Here is a 24,906-nt window from a genome sequence, read left to right on the forward strand (position 1 = left end):
CTTCTTGGGGCCTTGTTGACACTGGAGAGACTGGAGGTTAACTAATTCCTAAAGATAGCAAGCAACTTGGTTGTGAGTGTGCCTTTCATATGCAATCCAGAGCCCATACCCCCAACCACCTGTCTTTTGGGATCTTATAGTCTAGGCCACTATCCACCTGCCCTAGTCACCCAGGATCAGGTACTAGACAACTAGGGACAGCCCTATGATCCAGGACCTGCTGAAATTATTCAAACTAGCCAATCCTAGGCCTGCTTACCCTGCCTCACCTGTTCCTTCCTATGGAAACCACGATAAAAGCTATTGCCCACATTTCTGTCTACTAGCCTCATCATACCTAATTATAATATAACATGTATGTTAACACATGGGCTGGTGTTCACATTGGCTTATCTGGTAGTAGACACTGAAAGGGAGTTTGGGGTTCAAGATTGTGATATTGTGATTTATAATAAGAAATATATGTTTGTTCTTTGTCCTCATTTTCTGCACAGAACTCCTAAAACCACTGGAATTTCCTAAGTGATAAAGATGTCTTTTGTGTGTTAATGAGGTGACTTTCGGAATGCCCCTAGGTCACCTAAGGGTGGGAACTGGTCAGCAGAGGAATCAACCATTTGATTAGAGGATTGGAACTTTTAGTCCCCCCAGCCTCCCTCCCCGGAAGAGGAAAGGGGCTGGAAGTTGAATCAATCACCAATGGCCAATGATTTAATCAATCATGCCTTATGTAATGAAGCCTCCATAAAAACCCAAAAGGATGGAGTTCAAAGAGCTTCCTGGTTGGTGAATACAATGTGAAACAGCAGGAAGCCAAGTGGGGTCATTGTAATCTAAGGAAAACAAGATGATGGTTAAGGTTTCAACCATTGGTTTTTCTCTCCATCCCTGACCCCACCCCCTACCCTTGTCCAGTCCCACAAAAACTCAAAGGCCAAGGACCCCTTGCCCTAAACCCCACATATCTCTGAGCTGGAATCAGGGCTCCCCCAACTCACAGACCTAGTTTGAGTCTCAACAGCACTTTCTTCCAGCTCACAGAGCTCCCACCTTCCCTCCACACTGACACCAGTTGCTGAGAGTTGCCAGCTGGGTGGAGACTGGGAGCTTTCTTGTAGAGGCTCCTGGTGTGGGTTGAGGCTCCTGAGTCCTTTATGGAGAAAGACCAGTGGGACCCAGCCCAGGCTTTCACGGCAGGATGCCCAGTGCAGGTGAGGCCTGTAGGTATCTAGGGGCAGGCTTTTTCTACAAGGATAATTCATGGAGATAACAGGCTCTAAAATACAAATCTGAAAGGTCACATTACCACACAAAATTGGAGTTCTCTGCCTGATGTGCATAAACAAGCCAATTAATTATGGCATCAGCCTTTGGGGGAGAATCAGCTTTTATTCTGTGAAATCAATCTTCAGGGAGACAGGCGGCATGTACCCTCAGATCTGTATTCCTGATTCAGGATTTGGGGTAAGATTTAAGAGGTTAGGGAGCATGGGCTGGTCCACAGAAACACTGCTAGGACAGGCTTTGATTGGTGGGCTTCAAGCATTTATGGTAAGGTTTTAAACACTTATGATAGGGTTCTAAACATTTAGGATGGAGTCCTAAACATTTTTGATGAGGCGAGGAAGGAATTTTAACACCAGATCTTCCTGAATGAGGGACCCCTCACTTCTGATAAGAGTCCGACTTTCAAGTTCTGGTCATGTCCCAGTCCTTGGGTTCTGTGGGTTGGTTCCAAGGTCATTTCAGGACATGATTTCTTCTTTTGCACATGTCATGGTGATGCGACTTTGCAGATTAAGACAATTCTTAATCACTCTGTTGATAAGAGAGAGGGTCAGTTGAACTGGTGCTGGAGGGCCTGCAGCTACAAATCCCCTCTTTTTGTTGTTCATTCCTCAATCTCAAGGAACATAGAGCAATGACTGTTGTGACTTCTGCCTACTGATAAAGGGCATAGGTTGTTCCATTTATTAAACCAGCCTTTTAGTAAGGTGATGTAAGGGGGCTCCCAAAATTAGGCCTATATTGGGTAAGCAAGAAACCAGGTATTTAATAAGAAGCATTTCTAGGGAAACAACAAGGAAAACAAGGTCAACAGTCAGAGCAAATTATAGACCAGTTTCTGAGCCCGGGGATCAGCCAGTCAAAGAATTTCTAGATGTCAGAGTTGAGGCCTCTTTTATAATTTGAAATGTCTCTGATGATGTCATTAGGTGTTCAGGTATCTTTCAGAGCAGCTTACACAGCAACCAACATGAATCCTTTTTTTTTTTTTTGAGGAAGATTAGCCCTGAGCTAACATCCATGCCCATCTTCCTCTACTTTATATGTGGGATGCCTACCATAGCATGGCTTTTCAAGGGGTGCCATGTCCGCACCCGGGATCCAAACTGGCGAAGCCTGGGCTGCTGAAGTGGAACGTGTGCAGTTAGTCACTGAGCCACCAAGCCAGCCCCTCTCTAAAATTTATATAAAGATGTCCAGCTTCAGTTTGTAGGGCTTCAGGAAAAAGGGCAGGTTCAGTTCTCAGTGATTCTAAATGAAAATGATGGAAAAATGGAAAATGTTAGTTTGGAGATTTATAGACAGATATTTCAGGAGACTAGTAGAATTCAAGATCCAGTCCAGTTAATAGATATAAAACAAAACCTCAAAGACAAGTATCAGAACTAGAACCTAATATCCATGAATGTGTACTATAGTTTCATTTGAAACAGAATTTTTGTCTTTAAATCACCTTCATTTTGACCAAACATGGCCAATTAAGACTCGTTGGTTTGTCCAATAAGTTTAGTTTTAATAAAATTGGCCCAATTATTTATATAAATACAACAAGAAAAGCAATTGACTATAGAGGTTGTTTTAAATCTGCTCCCCTGGAACTTTTTATAAGGAATCTCAGATTGAAATTTATTGGCCTCTCAAGGCCAGGAAAACCAAAGCAAGGAGTTGCCATCAGACTTTGGCTGCAATACCTATAGATTTCGGTGAATTCCTCTCTTTTTTTTTGAGATTTCCCCAAATATCCTGAGGTCTTTTGCATCTGTCAGGGAAGTGACCTTCTTTACTCACTTGGAATCCTGTAACTAAGAGACCAGGCTAATATTTCCAGGTGGCTTTATTCCATAAAGTCGACCTTTATTCTTCAAAAGCTGACTTGTCATATCTGAGTCTGCATGTTTCTCTCAAATATGACATTCCAGTCAAAGGCTTGGTAATATAATGAATTGTGTCCTGTTATAAGGAGAACAGATTCTTACTGAACTTAAGCAAGTAACTGTATTGCCATGAAAACAGCGTTCACCTCACTAAGGGTTTCCAAATTCTGGAGGGATAAGCTAGGGAGAAAAAAAGAATGTTTCAATTTTGCCTACAAAGGTATAATTTTACCAAATTGTTATAAATCACAGTTAGCTTAAGGAAAAGAGAAAAAGGTTTCCTAAAATCTGGAAAAAACCCAAAAACATTAAAAAAATCAGCAATATCTCAAAAAAGTTATATAACTTATAATCACCCTCATCAGTTCATTCGGTCCTGTGTAATAGATTCTTAACCTTCTGTTAGCAGTTTCATGAAGTCATCGGTTTCTCCATTAGAGTTCTGTAATTTCTTACCCAGTTCAGTTTTATGATCTGAAAGTTTATCAGAAACCTGTGTTCTAGAGTAAGTGTCAGTGTCTTTTCCATGAATCTCTCTGAAGATGAAACATATTTGCAAAAGCATCAGAGTAAAACAGCAACTATCTGCAAGTGACAAAAGACTCAGAAGGGAAATTGAAAAAGAAACTTGGCTATTTCTGTGACATACAACACTTCAAGATAGTAACTAGAATTATGGCTGGCAACCAGGACAGATCAGAATTTTAGGAGTGTTATATAATTTTTAAAACATTTATATTAATAACATCCACATAATACCACCTAAAAAAGTTTATCATCACTTATTTAATAAAGCTTCCCATGTAATTTAATAGACCAAATAAGCCTAATTAGTTTAGCACCTTTTTCTTTATAGGAAGAGAGAGAACAAATTTCTTTGAGTAGTCCCAGGGGCCTCTGAAAATTCTTAAAGAAAACTTTTTTCCCTTCGGGTCAAAAGAAAGACTTCACTTATGATTTGAATTTTGAGAGAAGCTTGTCAAAAATATCAAAAGTTTTTTAAAACACTTGGTCTAATAGGAAACAACAGTCACTGCAAAACAATTCAATCAAAGTGACAACAGAAACAGTCAAGGGCAATGAGGGAGTTAAAACAGTTTGAAAACCTTAATAGAGAGACTTCAGTATTATTGAACATAGGAAATTATTTTAATAAAACATTGATCTTCTGTCTTTTAGGTAAACTTACTCAAAAATAAAGAAAAACCTTTTATAAGCTCTTTATCAAGAGTAGACTAAAAGTCCGGGGAAATTATCCCAAGAGAGAGAACAGGGGCCGGCCTGGTGGCGCAGTGGTTAAGTACGCACGTTCTGCTTTGGCAGCCTGGGGTTTGCTGGTTCGGATCCTGGGTGTAGACATGGCACTGCTTGGCAAGCCATGCTGTGGTAGGCATCCCACATATAAAGTAGAGGAAGATGGGCACAGATGTCAGCTCAGGTCCAGTCTTCCTCAGCAAAAAGAGAAGGATTGGCAGCAGTTAGCTCAGGGCTAATCTTCCTCAAAAAAAAAAAAAAGAACAAAATTTTTATTTTGTACCAGCTTACTTTTTATGTTAAAGCTCATTCACTTAATTAAATTTATTGCAATCTTAGCTAACTTGACCATGCATAAAACTCTTTTCAGGCTTTCTCTTTCACAAATCTTCTATAATTTTCTTTTTACACTCAGAATTTGTCCCATGCCTTCTTTTTTCCCTTCTAGGGCTTTAGGGCAAATTTATTTTCTTTTTCTTTTTTAAAGATTGGAACGTGAGCTAACATCTGTTGCCAGTCTTCTTTTTTCCTTCTTTTCTTCTTCTCCCCAAAGCCGCCCAGAGCATCGTTATATATTCTAGTTGTAGGTTCTTCTGGCTCTGCTACGTGGGATGCCACCTTAGCATGGCTTGATGAATGGTGTTATGTCCACACCCAGAATCCAAACTGGCAAAACTCTGGGCAGCTGATGTGGAGCGTGTGAACTTAACCACTTAGCCACGAGGCTGGCCCCTAAATTTATTTTCTCAACAAAACGAACAAAAATATTTCCATTCTTTATTATTATTATTATTATTTTTTATTGAGTTATTGATAGGTTACAATCTTGTGAAATTTCAATTGTACATTAATGTTTGTCAGTCATGTTGTAGGTGCACCACTTCACCCTTTGTGCCCACCCCCCACCCCACCTTTCCCCTGGTATCCACTAAACTGTTCTTGGCCCATAGTTTTAAATTCCTCCGATGAGTGGAGTCATACACAGATTATCTTTCTCTCGCTGGCTTATTTCACTTAACATAATTCTCTCAAGGTCCGTCCATGATATTGCAAATGGAATGATTTTGGTCTGTTTTGCAGCTGAGTAGTATTCCATTGTATATATGTACCACATCTTCTTTATCCATTCGTCTGTTGATGGGCACTTAGGTTGCTTCCACATCTTGGCTATTGTAAACAGTGCTGCAATAAACATTGGGGTGCACAGGACTTTTGGGATTGCTGACTTGAGGCTCTTTGGATAAATACCCAGTAGTGGGATGGCTGGATCGTATGGTAGTTCTATTTTTAGTTTTTTGAGGAATCTCCATACTGTTTTCCATAGTGGCTGCACCAGTTTGCACTCCCACCAGCAGTGTATGAGGGTTCCTTTTTCTCCGCAACCTCTCCAACATTTGTTGCTATTAGTTTTAGATATTTTTGTCATTCTAACGGGTGTAAGGTGATATCTTAGTGTAGTTTTGATTTGCATTTCCCTGATGATCAGCGATGATGAGCATCTTTTCATGTGCCTATTGGCCATCAGTATATCTTCTTTGGAGAAATGTCTGTTCATGTCTCCAGCCCATTTTTTGATTGGGTTGTTTGATGTTTTGTGGTTGAGTTGCGAGAGTTCTTTATATATTAAGGATATTAAGCCTTTGTCAGATATATGACTTGCAAATATTTTTTCCCAGTTAGTGGGTTGTTTTTTTGTTTCAATCCTGTTTTCATTTTCCTTGAAGAAGCTCTTTAATCTGATGAAGTCCCATTTGTTTATTCTTTCTATTGTTTCCCTTCTCTGAGAAAACATGGTGTCCGAAAAGATCCTTTTAATACTGATGTCAAAGAGTGTACTGCCTACGTTTTCTTCCAGAAGCCTTATGGTTTCAGGTCTCACCTTTAGGTCTTTAATCCAGTTTGTGTTTATTTTGGTGAATGGTCAATTTTCATTCTTTTACATGTGGCTTTCCAGTTTTCCCAGCACCATTTGTTGAAAAGACTTTCTTTTCTCCATTGTATGCCCTCAGCTCCTTTGTCAAAGATAAGCTGTCCATAGATGTGTGGTTTTATTTCTGGGCTTTCAATTCTGTTCCATTGATCTGTGCACCTGTTTTTGTACCAGGACCATGCTGTTTTGATTACTGTAGCTTTGTAGTATGTTTTGAAGTCAGGGATTGTGATGCCTCCCGTTTTGTTATTTTTTCTCAGGACTGCTTTAGAAATGCGGGGTCTTTTGTTGCCCCATATGAATTTTAGGATTCTTTGTTCTAATTCTGTAAAGAATGTCATTGGGATTCTGATTGGGATGGCGTTGAATCTGTAGATTGCTTTAGGTAGACTGGACATTTTAACTATGTTTATTCTTCCAATCCATGTACATGGAATGTCTTTCCATCTCCTTATGTCGTCATCCAATTCTCTCAGAAAGGCCTTGTAATTTTCATTATATAGGTCCTTCACTTCATTAGTTAAATTTACCCCAAGGTATTTTATTCTTTTTGTTGCGATTGTGAATGGTATTGTATTCTTGAGTTCTTTTTCTGTTGGTTCATTACTGGAGTATAGAAATGCTACTGATTTATGCAAATTGATTTTATACCCTGCAACTTTCCTGTAGTTGTTGATTACTTCTAACAGTTTTCCAATGGATTCTTTGGGATTTTCTATGTATAAGATCATGTCGTCTGCAAACAGCGAGAGTTTCACTTCTTCCCTCCCTATTTGGATTCCTTTTATTCCTTTCTCTTGCCTGATTGCTCTGGCCAGGACCTCCAGTACTATGTTAAATAAGAGTGGTGATAGAGGGCATCCTTGTCTCGTTCCTGTTTTCAGGGGGATGGCATTCAGTTTTTGCCCATTGAGTATGATGTTGGCTGTGGGTTTGTCGTATATGGCCTTTATTATGTTGAGGTAGTTTCCTTCTATGCCCATTTTGTTCAGAGTTTTTATCATAAATGGCTGTTGGATCTTGTCAAATGCCTTCCTGCATCTATTGAGATGATCATGTGGTTTTTATTCCTCAGTTTGTTGATGTGGTGTATCACGTTGATCGATTTGCAGATGTTGAACCATCCCTGTGTCCCTGGTATGAATCCCACCTGATCCCGATGTATGATTCTTTTGATGAATTGTTGAATTCTGGTTGCCAAAATTTTGTTTAGAATTTTTGCATCTATGTTCATCAGTGATATTGGCCTGTAGTTCTCTTTTTTCATGGTGTCCTTGTCAGGCTTTGGTATCAGCGTGATGTTGGCCTCATAGAATGTGTTAGGAAGTGTTCTATCTTCCCTAATTTTTTGGAATAGCTTGAAAAGGATAGGTATTAAATCCTCTCTGAATTCCCCAGGAAAGCCATCTGGTCCTGGGGTTTTATTCTTTGGGATGTTTTTGATTGCTGTTTCAATCTCTTTCCTTGTGATTGGTCTGTTCAAACTGTCTGCCTCTTCTTGAGTGAGCTTTGGGAGATTGTAGGAGTCCAAGAATTTATCCATTTCCTCTAGGTTATCCATTCTGTTGGCATATAGTTTTTTGCAGTATTCTCTTATAATCTGTTGTATTTCTGCAGAGTCTGTTGTTATTTCTCCTCGCTCATTTCTGATTTTGTTTATTTGAGCTTTCTCCCTTTTTTTCTTTTTAAGTGTGGCTAGTGGTTTGTCAATTTTATTTATCTTCTCAAAAAACCAGCTCTTTGTCTCATTGATCCTTTCTACTGCCTTTTTCGTTTCAATAGTATTTATTTCTGCTCTGATTTTTATTATTTCTCTCCTCCTGCTGACTTTGGGCTTCATTTGTTCTTTTTTCTCTAGTTCAGTTAGGTGTGCTTTAAGGTTGCTTATTTGGGGTTTTTCTTGTTTGTTAAGATGTGCCTGTATTGTGATGAATTTTCCTCTTAATACAGCTTTTGCTGTATCCCATATGAGTTGGTATGGCATGCTATCATTTTCATTTGTTTCCAGGTATTTTTTTATTTCTTCTTTAATTTCTTCAATGATCCATTGCTTGTTCAGTAGTGTGCTGTTTAGTCTCCACATCTTTGTGGCTTTCTCAGCTTTTTTCTTGTAATTAATTTCTAGCCTTATAGCACTATGATCTGAGAAGATGCTTGTTATTATTTCAATTTTTTTAAATTTGTAGAGGCTTGCCTTGTTTCCCAACATATGGTCTATCCTAGAGAATGTTCCATGTGCACTTGAGAAGAATGTGTATTCAGCTCCTTCAGGGTGGAGTGATCTATATATGCCTATTAAGTCCAATTGTTTTAGTTTTTCATTCAGCTCCACTATTTCCTTGTTGATTTTCTGTCTGGATGATCTGTCCATTGATGTGAGTGGGGTGTTGAGGTCCCCTCCTATTATTGTGTTTTTAACATCTTCCTTTAGGTCTGTTAATAGTTGCTTTATGAATCTTGGTGCTCCTGTGTTGGGTGCATAGATATTTATAAGTGTTATTTCTTCTTGATGAAGTGTCCCTTTGATCATTATATATTGTCCCTCTGTGTCTCTCTTTACCTGTCTTATTTTGAAATCCACTTGGTCTGATATGAGAATTGCAACACCTGCCTTTTTTTCCTTGCTCTTTGCTTGAAGTATTGTCCTCCACCCCTTCACCCTGAGTCTGTGTTTGTCCTTGGGGCTGAGGTGTGTTTCCTGGAGGCAACAAATTGTTGGATCGTGTTCTTTAATCCATTTTGCCACTCTGTGTCTTTTTATTGGAGAGTTCAATCCGTTCACATTGAGAGTGATTATTGATGCATGTGGACTTAATGCTGTCAATCTGTCGCTCATTATCTTGTTTTCCTGTGTTTCTTTTCCTGTGTGCTTTAGACTACCCATTTAATACTGCAATTTCTTATGCTGGGTTTCTTAGATTTTTCCTTATCTATGATTTGTGACTCTGTTCTGTACTTTATTTTAGTGTCTACCTTGAAGTTTGTATTTAGAATCTCGTGTATAATATAGTCTATTCTCTGGTGGTCTCTTACTTACTTGACCAATACTGATTTAGACCCTTTGCTCTTCCCCTCCTAAATAATTATTTTCATTTTTTATTCCAACTCGTCTTATTAATTTGTAGTTAGAGTGCTAAGATCGTCCTTGTTTTGGTAGTTTCCTTATTTTTACCCTAATGCTATAGTTGAATATTTGCTATCCTGTTCTGGTTCTATCCATCGGTCTCCCTAGTCTGTGGATTATGTCCCGTTTCTCCCTTTTTTCTTTTTTCAAGTATGAGAGCCTTCTTGAGGATTTCTTGTAACGGAGGGCTTTTAGTTACAAATTCCCTTAAGTTTTGTTTGTCTGGAAAAGATGTAATTTCTCCCTCATATCTGAAGGAAATTCTTGCTGGATAGAGTATTCTTGGCTGAAGGTTTTTATCCTTTAAAGCTTTGAATATATCACTCCATTCTCTCCTAGCTTGTAGGGTTTCTGTAGAGAAATCCGCTGGCAGTCTGATGGGGGCTCCTTTATAGGTTATTCTCTTTTTTCCCCTTACTTCCCTGAGTATTCTTTCCTTATCATTCCTATTTGCCAACTTTACTATTATGTGCCTTGTGGTGGGTCTTTTTACATTGACAAATCTAGGAGATCTAAAACCCTCCTCTACACACATTTCTCCGTTGATCCCTAGATTTGGGAAGTTGTCGTCAATAATTTCGTTAAGCACACTTTCTGCTCCATTTTCCTTTTCCATATTCTCGGAAATTCCTGTGATCCTTATGTTCTTACTCCTCATTGAATCCATTATCTCTCGGAGATTTTCCTCATGTTTTTTAATTCTTAGTTCTCTTTCTTCCTCTGTCTGGCATCATTCAGCCTGTCTGTCCTCGATTATGCTGATTTGCTCCTCTATATTGTCTACACAGGCATTCAGGGAATCCGTATTCTGTTTTATCTGGTCCATTGTGTTTTTCATCTCAAGTAATTCTGTTTGATTCTTCTTTATGATTTCAATCTCTTTTGTGAAGCAACTCCAGAACTTGGCTTGTTTCTCTATCTTTCTCTCTACCTCATTGAGTTTTTTGATTATAGCTGCTCTGAATTCATTATCACTTAGTTTACCTAATTCCAAGTCCTCAGGACTTAATTCTGTGTTTTTATTGTTTTCCTTCTGGTCTGGGGCTTTTATAAATTGCTGGATGGTAGAGGAGTGGTTTTTTCTCATGGTGGTAGAATTCAGTTGCAGTTACAGCCTGTCGCCACTAGATGGGGGTCGAAAGCAGCGTGTTAGCTCTCTGCCTTGGGCCAAGATGGCTGCGCCCACTGGCTTTGCTGTGGGGGAGGGGCTGTTACTCACACGTGCCAGTCTGGGTTCAGATCAGTTCTGTTCTCTGGTCTCCCAAGGCCCTTGCTTTATAGGGTCCCCGCCGACGGAAGCTTCCCACCCCCCCCCATCAGTGGGTCTCCACTGAATCAGCGGCAGGAGTCCTGGATGATCCCCCGGTCCTGCGGCCCCTGCCCCGCTCCTTCCCAACCTGCGCTGCAGCGATCGCAGACTCTAGGGGACGGAGTGATGTTCTCTCCTACCGTTCCGGCGCCTCCGAAGGTGTAAAGCTAGGTTTATGATCTCCTCCTTCTTGGTATTGTAGGTCTCTAACGAGCTGGCATTATGTTTATTCTCTGAAATTCAGTTCTTCCAATCTTTTGTTGTATTTTGAAGGGGAGAGAATCCCGGGTCAGCTCACCCCACCATTTTGCTCCAACCTCTCAAAAATATTTCCATTCTTTATGCCTTCCTTACTGAAAACATATATCTTGCTTTCCTTGAATACCAAGATATTTTCCTTATTAATTTTTAGTAGAATTTTTAAACCTTGCAGACCTTAGTGAAAACTAAAAAGCAATTATGAATTGTCTTTGATATTAGCATTCTAAACGTTTTTCATAATTTCCAGAAACATGCTAATTCATAGTACAATGTTTAATAAAATACAAGACGTATTTAGTAATAGGCCCAAATGTACTTTAGTTTGTCTGTAACAAGAAGCCAAAAGTAGATAAACATACATATTTAACAAAAATGTTTCAGTATGTTATTTGAAAATGACCCAGATATCCAATGAATTTTCATTTAATTTTGTCTAGCAAAACTTCTAAGTTTCAAGCTACCAGAAAGACTTTGGAAGTTATTTTAAATACACATGACATAATACATAATTATTGTTAAAAAGCACTTTTATCTTTTCCACATCTATTTAGTTTACTTGTTCCCAATAATTATTTAGATTGCCTACAAAACTTCATGAGACATTAGACAAAATTAGCCACCATTTTAAGTTATTATTTTAGCTAAGCAGTTTTGTAGTAGAGATAATGTCAGCTTATATGACCCGTAAATGTATAATAAAGGCTGCATGTCTGCATCATATCCATTGCTGACAACTTGGAGAACGTGTCCATTTTAATCAAACCAACAACCTTAAATAAGCTTTCAGTTATCAAGGATTAACTTATATCATGTTAACTTGAAAGACATTTGGTCTAATTTCTATTACATTTAGAAATAATTTATATAAGTGCTTACTTTAAACCAATTGAATGGAACTCTTTAGAAATTATACCAGCCAGAGGCAAAATATCAGACATACATAACATACACATAGACACACACACAGTCTCAACAGCTATTGTTTTAAAATTACTGCCAGGAATCTGGTACAGTAATACAAAGCTCCCTAGTTATGAATCCAAATTTTGTTTTAATCCTTTTTTTTTTTTTTTTACTAATATTTGTGAATAAGACACTCAAGATTCTAGGTTTTTGTGAGGGTGCACTTATGGCCATTTTTCTTTCCCTTTTCCTTCTTTTTTCTTCAGTCTTAGGAATTAGTGATGGGCTAGATATTCCCCAGAGGTATCTCTCTTTGAGATAAGTGAAATGAGTGGAACCTGAACTGCCTCTAGGGCTGAATTTCCAGTCTTGCAAGGATTTCTTAACAACAATTGCTCTTGAGGGGAATTGGAATTGGCCAGCCAAAGATATGTGTCTTTGGCATGAGGACTATTTTGGGCTGGTTACTTTTATTTTTTATTTTTATTATTTTTGTTTTATTATTATTTTATTTTCAGAAAAACATTTTATTGTGCAAATGTAACAAGTAATTCAGACCTGGTAACTTTAATATAATATGAAATGAAATTCAATGCAAAAGGCAATAAATGATCAGTGATAGATATTTCACCATTGAAAAGTAATTACAATTAAAGGAAGACTGCAATCATAAGCTCCTAAGAACTAACATGTTAATTTTAAATGAAAAATTAAACATCATTAGAAAATACAAGGGAATGATTAAAATTTCCCATTTTTAATATTAGTTTTAATGTCATTTAAAAACAGATAAAATACTTTAAAATGTATGATATGTTTTAAAAACAAATTGAAAAACTGTAATTACATAGAATATATACAACCAACATATAGAATAATCATTATTTTATTTTATTTCTCATTTTTTATTGCAGTAACATTCAGTTATAACATTATATAGCTTTCAGGGCCAGCCCCGTGGCCGAGTGGTTAAGTTCTCATGCTCCACTGCAGTGGCCCAGGGTTCGGATCCTGGGCGCGGACATGGCACTGCTCATCAGGTCACATTGAGGCACACGTCCCATGTGCCATACATAGAAGGACCCACAACTAAGATATACAACTATGTATGGCGGCGGGGGTGGGGGGCGGTTTGGGGAGATAAAGCAGAAGAAAAAAAAGATTGGCAACAGTTGTTAAAAAAAGTTACATAGCTTCAGAAGTACATTGTAATATATTTCAAATTCTGTGTAGATTACATCATGTTCACCACCCAAAATCTAATTATAGTCCATCACCACACATGTGAGCCTAATCACCCCTTTTGCCCTCCCCCCTCCCCTCTTCCTCTGTGGTAAGCACCACTCCTGGGCTGGTTACTTTTAAAAACTGCAGATGTGAGAGAAACTCTGAAAAGTAGAAGTTACCTTTTGTTAAGAGACATTTACGTTTGTAAAGGAACTCATCATCTGTGAAGGTGTCTCCTTCTCTGTATCAGGAAGAAGAGGGGATGACCTTATCTCTAGAAACTCTTATCAATGCGGAAGGCAAGGACTTAAATCTGCATAATAACCTTACTCTTGTTTACTGTACTTTTCTGGTAATCTCCCATAACTGATTCCACCCACCCTCAACATCCTCTTTTGTCTTTAGCTGAGGATGGTATTGAAGGTGAGAGCTTCTGCCATTTTGGTGGGTTACTTAGTTTTTCTGGGTCTCTCCCATGTATACATGTTATAAAGCTTTGTGTAATTTCCTCCTGTTATTCTGTCTAATGTCAATTTAATTCATAGCCCAGGCAGAAGGACCTAGAGTGGGCTGAGGAAATGTCTTCCTCCTCTACACTCTTGATTTCTCAGAAATTGGGTTGCAAGTCAAATGACATTACAGGTTGATCTACGTGTCCAGCTATATCACAAAGACACAGAGAAACCACTTAAGTTTTCTTCAAGATGATTTTTCTGGGGCATATTTGCCTTGTCAGTTTCTAACATCCCAATATCTTTGAGGATTTTGAGAGGAACAGGGGAGTCTTTGGGATTGGAAAAGGACAAGTGAACTTTGAACCACCCTCCAGAGCCTGGCCCTGCAGGGATTTTCAAGACAAAGATGGTCTGAGTTTCCCCAAAGAAGTGAAAAGAGGTTGACCCACCCCTTTCAGCTACATTTTTCTTTTCAATTTAGAAGTTTTTCCAATTTAAGGATCCATCCTGGGGCTGGCCCCATGGCTGAGTGGTTAAGTTCGCGTGCTCCACTGCAGGCAGCCCAGTGTTTCGTTGGTTCAAATCCTGGGCGCAGACATGGCACTGCTCATCAAACCACGCTGAAGCAGCGTCCCACATGCCACAACTAGAAGGACCCACAATGAAGAATATACAACTACATACTGGGGGGCTTTGGGGAGAAAAAGAAAAAAAATCTAAAAAAACAAAGAAGAAAGGATCCATCCTCTGACCATTGGTGAGTAGGATCTTAATAGTGACGCAAACCAATAAGCATTTATGGCTTAACTATGGACGTAAGAGGCGCATGCAAAAGAGTGCAAAAGAAGCAGCCTTCATAAGATCTGGTAAGTTCACCCACAAAGAGAGTCCAAGAAAGCAAAGGCTTCAGTTGCGTAGGCAGTAGTGCACTAACAAATGAGGAAGGTTGAGACGACAGAAGCCCAAGATGAACTGGGACCCCTCGTGAGTAAAGGGGTCACAAAGCCAAGCTCTCAAGACATGAAACAAGGCAAAAGAAAAGAAAATCTCATCTTACATGCACATTAACAGTTTTAGCTACGCTTTGGTCTCTTGCAGCCACACTAATACCTAGGGAGAGGTGCCACAGGGTTGGGGATTGTGCTTTACAGAGTACCTCATCATTGCATGGACATTTTCTTGAGGTTGGTGGGAGACCTGTCATCATCTACCTCATTCTGTGACCAACTTAGCCTGTGACAGGAGACTTCTTGAGGTGCGAGTGCCGTAATGGCTCTTAACTGCTTAACACTTGCCCACCAATATTGTGGCCTTGTTTGACCTCCAAGATGTCCCTTAGCAACAGCTTCCACCTTTTGCACATAGTCTATAGGCGGGCCCTATGGCAAAGTCTACTTGGGCTGCCCAGACAACAGGCTTAGGGAGATGCCTGCTTCTTGCCCTACATTTTTCCATTTTATGACAAATGACACAGAAAAACAGAGATAAGGAAAAACAGCAACTGTCTTTGGGAGGAGAAGATGAATAAATCAATTAGTACTCAGTAGCTCATACTAGGTACTCATAGCTAAAAGTCTCCCAATTCCAGAGAATGCAGCCTAAGGGGCTACAGGTGGAGATCAAATTAGGATTTCCCATTGTTTCAGAATTTAGATTTGTTTTAGAATTTAGCTAGAATCAGATGGTGAAAATTTCAAGCGTCCCTGAAATCAAAACCCTTACAGTGAAGGCCCAGCCAAGGCTTTCTCCTAATGGCTGATGTAATTCCCCTGAGGCTGACAGAGGTTTGGTGGGACCCTTAGCCACAAATGAGAGTGCAACCTGCATTTCTGCCCATCTCGGACTGCAAAATGGAGTGCAACCCCAATTTTGTTTTATGCAGCCTTCTGCATATTGTGTTACGTAATTAAAGAAAAAATATCATTCTGTCAATGTACATCATGCCAGGAAGCACAAACTACGCTAAGTGAGCAGTTGGGTTATCTTCATCTGCACAACACTGTGAGGTGTGGGGCACCATTACAGCCACGTGACCCACGAGGAAATCATAGGATGTAGCCCCTTGTCCCAACCAGACCAGTGGTGGCACCAGGACTGGAGGAGGCCACGTCTGACAGAGACAATGCTGGCAACCACAGCCCTGACCTATTGTCCCTGGACCAACAGCGGTATCTCTGAGGAGCTTGGAACCCAGTCCATTCTAGAGCCATGGAATGAAGTGCCAAGCTTTTTGGGGTAGAGGTAGGAATAGAGAATTTTCCTAACTCGAGGAGGCTTTCAAAGCAGGAAGTGTGTGTGATAACCATGGCAGAGAAGGGAACTTCCCAGTTACCCCCAGGTATTATGAGGGCCCGTTGGGCAGAGCTCCTCAAGGGCAGGATTGCCAGGACATTCCAAATATCTCAGAGCCCTTAGACAAGCAATGCCCAAATGCAGAGGTGAGGGGATGGTGGCCTCCAACAGAAGTCAACAACCTGGGAAAGAACATACAGCCAGAGAAGAGGCAGAACCTACAGAAGATGGCCTGAGGTTCCCAGCAGCCACTTTCTCAGGTGTCCCCAAAAGCTCACCCTCCGTGGAAGCACATGGGAGAAACACACACACACTCCCTCACGGGGCGACAACAAAGGGAAAAACAACAGCTGACGCCAACAGTAGCAAAGCAGCAGACAGTGGAGACAATGGACCTGGCCAAGGCTGTTCCTCCTTTAAAGTCTGTGGTAGGCTTCGCGCGACATACAGGAGAGAACCTCACTGTCCACAGCAGGGAGTCAGCGGAAGAGCTAGAGTGGTAAATTTGAAAGGAAGGAACAACAGATGGGGAAGAACCAAAAAGTAGAAAACGGAGCTAGAAGCTCGGGATCAAGGCAGCTCTCCTGGACTCCCAAATAGAATAAAACCCATACACCGTAACTCCCCACCACATATTACAAAGTCAATTTGGTAGAGTCAGCAAAATGGCAGAGAGAAGAAAATATGAGGGATAATCGAACCAGCTTACCCTGAGGAAGCACAGCCATTTGGGGGATATCTGGGGAATTTGAAAACTTGCTTTCTGCCGCCCTGGCATACCCTTACATTCCTTACGCCGTCCACTCACCTTCTCTAGAACCACCCCCAGCGCCCTGCCCCCTGTAGCCCCCCAGAGCTCCTCTACACAGAACTTGCACTCAAATTCATGCAACAGTCCTTGACTCGGTCCCAGTGGCTCAGGAAGTCTCCTAGAGCAGGAGTAACGGACGTCTAAACAGCTGGCCCCGGAGCCGCGTCATCCACATGAGACACGCCCCACGCAGGACAGCGCCGGCGTTACTTTCCTTCCGGCCCATGCCCGGCCCCCTGCACACAACTTCCCCGCCCACTCTACCCTCCCAGCCAATGGCGGTCAGCAGACATAACAGGAAGTGACGTCCTCACCCTCCAGGTTTAGGCTGCCTGTGGAAGGTAAGGCCTCGTGTCCGTTGTTTTCTCTTCATCCAGAGATAAACTTTGAAAACGGGCTCGAGCTCTTGAAAATGAAAAGCACAATAGTAGCGTAAGAACAACAACAACAAAGATTAGCAGGATCATGCCGAGGACGTATGCTGGAGATCAGAGCAAAAATTTTAAGGGACTAGGGGCTGGCCCCGTGGCCGAGTGGTTAAGTTCGCGTGCTCCGCTGCAGGCGGCCCAGTGTTTCGTCGGTTCGAATCCTGGGCGCGGACATGGCAATGCTCGTCAGACCACGCTGAGGCAGCGTCCCACATGCCACAACTAGAGGAACCCACAATGAAGAATACACAACTATGTACCGGGGGGCTTTGGGGAGAAAAAGGAAAAAATAAAATCTTCAAAAAAAAAAAAAATTTTAAGGGACTAAAAGGGGAAGAAAGCTACTCGCAAAAGGCGGGTCTGGTAAGTCCAGGTTTGAGGAACAGGATTTCCAGGAACAAAGAGCTGTTACCACAGTCACAAGCTCACCACGGAGAAGGAATTGGGAGCAGCATCCCACAGTTTAGTGGGAAGAGGCAGGGAGGGAAGGGCCACACACCTTTGTGGCAGGAGACCCCACAGAGCATGCCAAGTCCTCCATGCCTTTGGCCTCGGCTGCTGGGCACCAAAACCAGGTAAAGGCCTTTGCTACAGGATCCAGAGAAAAACATTCTAAAACACTATTTAAATTGGGTGGGATAATATCTTTATTTTGATTAATCTCTTTAAGAAATTGACACTTAATTTAATTAATTGTTTTATTGTGGTAACATTAGTTTATAACATCATGTAAATTCCAGGTGTACATCATTATATTTTGACTTCTGTATAGACTACATCGTGTTCACCACCGAAAGCCTAGTCGCTGTCCGTTACCATACACACGTGCCCCTTTACCCTTTTCGCCCTCTCTCCATCCTCTTCCCCTCTGGTAACCAAGAGTCTGTTCTCTGTATCCATGAGTTTGTTAGTTTATCTCCCACATATGAGTGAAATCACTTCCTTTTGAATGTGGGTACATGAGAGTACTGTAACTTTGTCACCAACAAAAAATTCCAATTCTTATGATATCACGTTATGGTAGCTACAGATATGTCCACAGGATTCTTGGGCTCTTTCTCTGGAGCTGGCCAAATGTGCCAAGGCAGAAGAGCCCTGGCTGAGGAAGCTTGGGGCTAGAGAGACGTTGTCTAGAGGATCAGTGCCTGCCTTCAGCGGGGTAATCCATGAGCTCCTTCATCTGTTAACTGAAGGGTTGGTGGTTCAAGCCCAGTTGGGCATACTGGGTTTTGACCGATTCCAGGTTCTTTTCAGATATGCTTGGGCTGCACATTGTCTCTTAATTAGCTTGTCGCTGAACCTTATCTTCAATCTCCGTACTTTAAATCAGACGTGGAAAAATCCTGCTTGAACTTGCAAGGTTCATGTTAGTTACTGAAGGGTTTTGGTAGAAAGAATTTTGTTTTAGGGGTAAAAGCAAGTTTTGGAGTTCCAGAGCCTACGTTTCTTACAGACTGTGTGAATAGTCATTCTTCCCAAGGCTGGGTTTTTACAGCTGCTCGTTTCTGGAAACCTGATGTCAATACCCTTAAGTTAAATCATCGGGAACACACGTCTTATTGGACAAGTTGCATTTTTTATTCCTTGCAGCCAGAAAAAACACACCCCGTGGTCGAACCTATGAAAGGACTTGGGCTTCGGTTGGGTGATTTGGGGAGGATGGGAGGAAGCAGAGTGTGCCCCCTAGTGAATAGTGTGGTCCGCACGGGCAGTTCTATGATTGGAGTAAGGAGGTAACAGTCATTTCCTATGGAAAGAGGAGGATATTTGGGATTTTGTAGATTGCACAGTGACCTTGCCTTTGTCTGTGCCTGGACAGAAGTATGAGGTAACGTTGTTTTGTCTCATTTTTATCTGGATTTCGGAGTAATCTTGTGTGAGGCTGATGTTCTACGTCTGAGGTGATTTCCGACAGGAGAACTAAACAGTCAGGCTGTGTGTCAGAGCAGTGCAGCTGAGCAGCGGAAGCTGGTATTTTCTCTCTCACTGGAAATCCCTAAAATAGAGAAGAAGGCAGAACACTCCAGTCTCACAAGCTGTAGGGGCAAACCTGGCTGGGTAACAGTGTGACTTTGACGAAGTTTCTTGACTTGTCTGTGGCTCGATTTCTCCTTTTAACATGTGTCGGATAGGAGTTCTTCCTGCCTGGTTTGTCCCAGGTTTACAGGAGACGTGCAGGTGAAGCATGGAGCCCAGAGCCTGGCACATAGTGAGTACTCAGCACATAGTAGCTCTTACCTTCCATCCCTATCAGCATTTCTTTGATCTGCCTTGTTCTTTTGAACAGCTGCGGGCCCTTTCAGGGTGCGGATGGAGCATGACGAGTCAAGGTTCTCCAACTGAGGAACATGAAATTGGTTCCAGTGTCTATTTTTACAAACAGTGCTGCAGTGGACGTCTGTAGATCTGTATTTATACATCTCCATCACCGCCTGTGTAAGTGTTTCTCTAGTATATACTCCTGGAAAGAGAATTGCTCAGTTTAGAAATATGTTTGTACATACCTAATTTTTGTTTATTCCTGCCCTGTGGCCTTGCAGCGAAGCTTTACCAATTCGTATTCTGAATCATTTAGGAGAATATTCTTGTCTCCACCCTCTTGCCAACACTGGATAGCATTTATTTTTGCCAACACCTATCACTTATTTTTGCCAACAATTAACCCCTTATTGAGAGATTTACCCAGTAAGTACACTCATTGGCATAACTTATCTGACATCCTGGAAAAGCTGAAATCAATATGATTTTTCTCTATGCTCTTCTGTTTTCTGACTGCTGTGTTCTCTCAGATGATCTGGGCCAAGAGCAGTGCAAACATATCCCTCTTACTTGTTGGATGCTACTGCCTGTGGGTTCACATGCTGTTCTGGATTTTGAGGGTGAGGGGCTGGTTCACAGGAGAGGTTTGAGGTTGGGCTTACCTAACTTCCCTTGACAGACAGGCCAGGCTCGAGCAATTGGGAACTCAGTCATTCTGAAAAGTGAGGTTTCCACGATGGGGCTTGAGAAAAATACAAATTGGTAAACAGAGACGTTTGAATTTTCGTTAGAATGAGACTTTAAAAAATAGATCTTTTCTGTATTCCCAGTCCAAATAAGTGGGGAGATTGCATTCAAAGGACTTTGTCTGGGGAACTTACTCTAGCGGCGGCTCTCTTGCTCTCCTTGAATTGGTTCGCCCATGCTGGTAACTGGCACTTGCTAGAACACCTTGTCTGGTGAGTTCAGGAGAACAAGGAGCTAAACATAATCTGCAGTAGGAAACAGAGACAGCTGATGGATTCGTAGACAATGTTACATGGAGTTAAGTGTTGTATCCTCTTTATTCTTTTAGAGGTCTGCTTGGTAACGTGAAAGAGACGTTCGTCCAGTGCCTGAAATACCCTTCACAGTGTGTTCCCATTACAAGGGCTTGGGAATAGTCACCTGAAGTGAGCACACCATTTCTACTGTGGTCTTTGATTTTTTTGCTTTATAGGGATTAGCATACATGTTTCTGAAAATTGAAAAGTCAGGAGAGTAGAGGTAAGTATCTGAATTAGTTCCTTATTGATGCATATTAACAGATTACAAAAACAGTGGTGTGAGACATCACAGATTTGTTGTCTCACAGTTCTGTGGATCAGCATTCTAGAATGATGTGGCTGCGCTCTCTGCTGACAGAATTGGTCGGTATGTCCTCCCCACCTGAGTAGGTCTGATATTGATCATGTTGTGGTTCTATGTCACCTGAGAGGCTGCCCTCATGATCCGCTGTTTATCGCTGTCCCTCTTTATTAATATGATTTCTAGCAGTCACGGCATCTTTCAGCTCACCAAGGTGGCTTAGGAGAAAGCCTAGCTCTGTGGAGCCCCAGAATTGACCTCTGCCATATGTTTCTCCAAGAGGAGGCTAAAATAACAGAGGTCTTCATCAAGAAATGACCCCTATGAGGGCTGACATCCCCCAGTGATCAGAGCAGAGGAGAAAATCAAAGGACAAGGGAGACGCTAAAAGTCCAGACTGGGAAGCAGAGTCCTCTTGGCGTCCCACATCACTTAGGAACTCTTCCTGGACACGGGGACGTTTCCCATTGAAAGGTGACCTTGGACAAGGGACTTGCTGTGCTGAAAGCTGAGTCATTCTTCTTACCAATGGGAGTCTCAGAGTCTCCATCCTAGGCTTTTTAAAATTTTTAAATGATGAGGCTTTTTCCTTGTATGAGAATCTCCTTGGAATTTTTGTCTGAAATGCAGTTTCTTGGGCCTTGTCCCCATAAGTTTTGAACAAGCACCGCGTTGACTCTGACGTAGGGGTTCTTTAGCTCTGCAGCTGGTGCCCAGGGGTTAGAGCCCTGTCTGCTGCTTGATATCACGTTCAATCATCCAAAACTGTAGTGGTCAATGCAGCTTCTGTACTTTACATTATACATTCTTCTCTCTTGTACAGGGGATAGACGTGCTCAAAGCAGGCAATGAAATCATCCACTGAAGCATGTGTGGTCCACGGTGGAGCTGGTGTTTGAATCTTCCTCTGCCTTTCCTCAGGCTGTGCCTTTATTGCTTCCGCTCACAGCTGGAATAGGATTTGAGTGGAAATGTGATTGGAGTGGAAGGCATCAGGGAGGGTTAGTTATTCTTGGAAACTGTTATTTACCCATTTGATAAATATTTACTGAATGGCTTCTCTGTCAGGCCCTTGCGGAGGCACTGGGGAGATGGGGCGAACGGGTGGACAGAGTGCCCGCTCTCTGGAAGATGAGCTTCCGTCACGAGAGCCAGACATTTTACAGATAATCATATAAATAGATTTTAATTTTGGCTGTGATAAATTTTATTTAATATTTCTGTGTTCCTTGGTCCCATGGTGTCAGCCAGGTGTGAAAACCGACTGAATATTAATAATAGGACTAAAGAACTGTGGTAAAAGATTTGTCCCTGGAAAGGTTCTTCAGCCGTTTTTGTTTGAAGAGTGGAAATCCTCATGTTTGATCCATTGGCTCCTGAAATTCAGCCGTGGGTTCCTGGAGGGTGTGGCAGACACTCTGGATGGGAAGCTTGTGGCCAAGGCTTATGTGGGGGCTCTGCTGTTGTCAAGCGTTGAGGGAGTGTGGGAAAATCTCCTATTCCCTCTGGGCCTCACTTTCCCCATCGGTAAGATAAGGCTGTTAGTCAAATTCTCCAATGTCCCTTCCTGTTCAGTTTTCTCTGAGTGCGTGGGAGACTGAGATGCGTGTGGAATGTGCCCTGGGAACTGCGGGTGAGACCTGGCATTGGTCCCTTCTCTGTGTGTCTCCTGTAGGAGCCTGAGCTGAGACCACATCTTGAAAACACAGAATTGAGGGAGCAGATGGAAGAAAGAAAGTCAGCAGACTTGGAGGATGATGATAACCCAAAGAAGATTAAGGTGCTGGTGGAGGAGGTGCGTTGGCAAAGGAGGTGAGAATAAGGACAAGTTGAGTTCAGAGAAATCAAGGGACACTGAGGAATGAGTACAGCATCCTCCACTCCTCAAGGAGCAACCTAAGCTGAGCAGTGAGGACTGGGAGAGTAACTTACTCCACAGGGAACCTGTGCAACAGCCAGGGAGGCCCAAGGATGGATCAGGTTTGGTTTCTCCTGCTGGGGAGTACCAATTCCAAGAGGAGGAGGGTGGCACACCCGAGGCTCTTCGCCAGACCCCCCAGCCTTGACCTCAGTGCTGCCCTCACAGTGGACGCCCTCCAAGTAAATGTGGGCTTAGAGGGATAAACGGTGTTTGGAGAAGGGTTGGAGATGTCCATTCTTACCTTAAGCAGTTGTGCCCTCGAGTCAGGAGGGGCCAGGGTAATGGGACCCTTGCATCTGAAGCAGTGATAGTAATATTCTTTTGCATTTATAGTTGAATAAAGCTTTAGCCACAATATCTCTTAAATATTTGTTGAGTGCCTCATTTTCCTTATGCTGTGATAAGGACTGGGAGTTCGCCTATTGGTAATATTTCCCTAAGGAAATCAAAGCAGTGAGAGGAAGAACACGAACAGATGGTTTCAACAAAATGATAGGTCTCCTCAACTGGGGAGTTGCGGCAGCCCAGATGATGGGAGGGTAGGCCAAGGCCATCTCTTCCTAATGGCAGAGTGAACCATTGTCAGGAATCCCTCAGGGCAATCCGTTCTTCATCAGAGCTCACCACAGGTGAGTGTCCTCAGACATGGAGAGTGTAGGGCAGACCCCATCCTAAGCAAGGTGATTTGCTACATCTTGGGAGAAAGCAGAGCATCCCTGACAGGACATTGGGGACAGGAGTGTTGTTGAGATGACTGACGATTTGCAGCCGCTTTTGTTCAATCCGTTGCACAAATGTTGCTGAGAGCCTCCTCGAGTGCTTGACTCGGTGCTAGGGGTCATGAACGCAGAGATGAATCAAAATTATCCCAACTTCCCGGAGCTCTCGGTCTAGTACCAGGAAGTCATGAGAAGTGTAGTGGTGGTGGATTCCTTGGAGGAAGTGGCCAGTGCTACCCAGAGATGACCTCAGTGGTTTTGCTGGACCCCCTTCTGCTTTTTCCGACAGCTGGATGACCTGTCCTGACCCGCGACCCTGAACCTCAGCCAGATTGCAGCTTCTCAGAACCAATGCCTGGACTCCATGTTGGCTCCAAGCCCTCAACACTGCCAAAGTCTCCAGAGGAAACAGCTGGTGTCACAGCTACTGACTGTGTCCTGGCCAGCTGCAGAAATAAAGAGGCAAGTTAATCCGTCCTTTTCTTATTATTTCTTATTTTTCATTGTTTCTTGACGTAACTTTGGTTTTGTCACATTTTATAGATTTCAGGTATACATCATTATAACTTGACTTCTGTATATACTACATCGTGTTCACCACCAAAAGGTTTCCATTCGCTACCATACAAATGGATGGATTTTAAAGTCATTATGCTACATGAAGGAACGCAGACATGAAAGAATACAGGTATGGTTCCATTTACATAAAGTTGTTAAAGTGCCAAGCCATCTGTAAGGACAGTGGTTGCCTGGAGCTGAGGGTTGAGGGGGTGACGGACTGCAAAGGGACAAAGGAATGCTGTGAGATCATGGAAATGCCCTGCACCTCGATTGGGGCAGTAGTTTCATTAGTGTTTACGGCTGCTGAAATGCCCCGAATTGTGTACTTTAAAGTGGTGCGGTCTATTGTACCTAAGTTGTACCTCAATGGCATTCATATAGCAATGTACTGTATTTCTCCACATTAGCACTGAGTATTTAGAAAATGAAATTCAATAAAACACAATAGAGATTAACATTCACACATTCACAGTCATTAAATGCCTAAGAACACATGTAGTGAAGATCCCTGAAAACTGTTTCTGAGAGAAATTAAAGAACACTAGATAAAGAGAAAAATATATATCAATTTCATAGATTAGAAGATTCCATATTGTAAGAATGTCAAATCAAGATTGTTCCAGTTAATATTGTAGCAGGCATTGGGAGGGGATTTACCAGCTATTTCTAAAATGTATATGGAAATCAAAGTACCTGTAATAGCCAAGACAGCCTTGAAGAAGAATTAACTGGAGACACACTTACTAGATTTCAAAAGAATTAGAGGACACACTCTACTAGATTTCAAAACTCACTTTAAAGCCACAGTAATTAACACACTATAGTATCGGTGGAAGTAGACGCCACACAAATGTATCATGTGAAAGAGCGGAGTGTAAGAAATTGACTCCCACACATACAATTATTTGATTTTTTTAAATTCACCAAGACACTTCACTGGGATA

At 41.8% G+C, this 24,906-nt stretch overlaps 1 long non-coding RNA gene across 1 annotated transcript; it reads left to right on the forward strand.

The window, feature by feature from the left end:
- Positions 1 to 21,596: 21,596 nt before the first annotated feature.
- On the forward strand, positions 21,597 to 23,857 carry LOC139042024 (uncharacterized). The gene is made up of 3 exons (XR_011498216.1): positions 21,597 to 21,762; positions 22,437 to 22,573; positions 23,691 to 23,857. It is a non-coding gene; the product is annotated as an uncharacterized lncRNA (long non-coding RNA).
- The last annotated feature ends 1,049 nt before the right edge of the window (positions 23,858 to 24,906 follow it).

The sequence above is a fragment of the Equus asinus genome, chromosome 25 (assembly GCF_041296235.1).
Source record: "Equus asinus isolate D_3611 breed Donkey chromosome 25, EquAss-T2T_v2, whole genome shotgun sequence".
Classification (NCBI taxonomy): domain Eukaryota; kingdom Metazoa; phylum Chordata; class Mammalia; order Perissodactyla; family Equidae; genus Equus; species Equus asinus.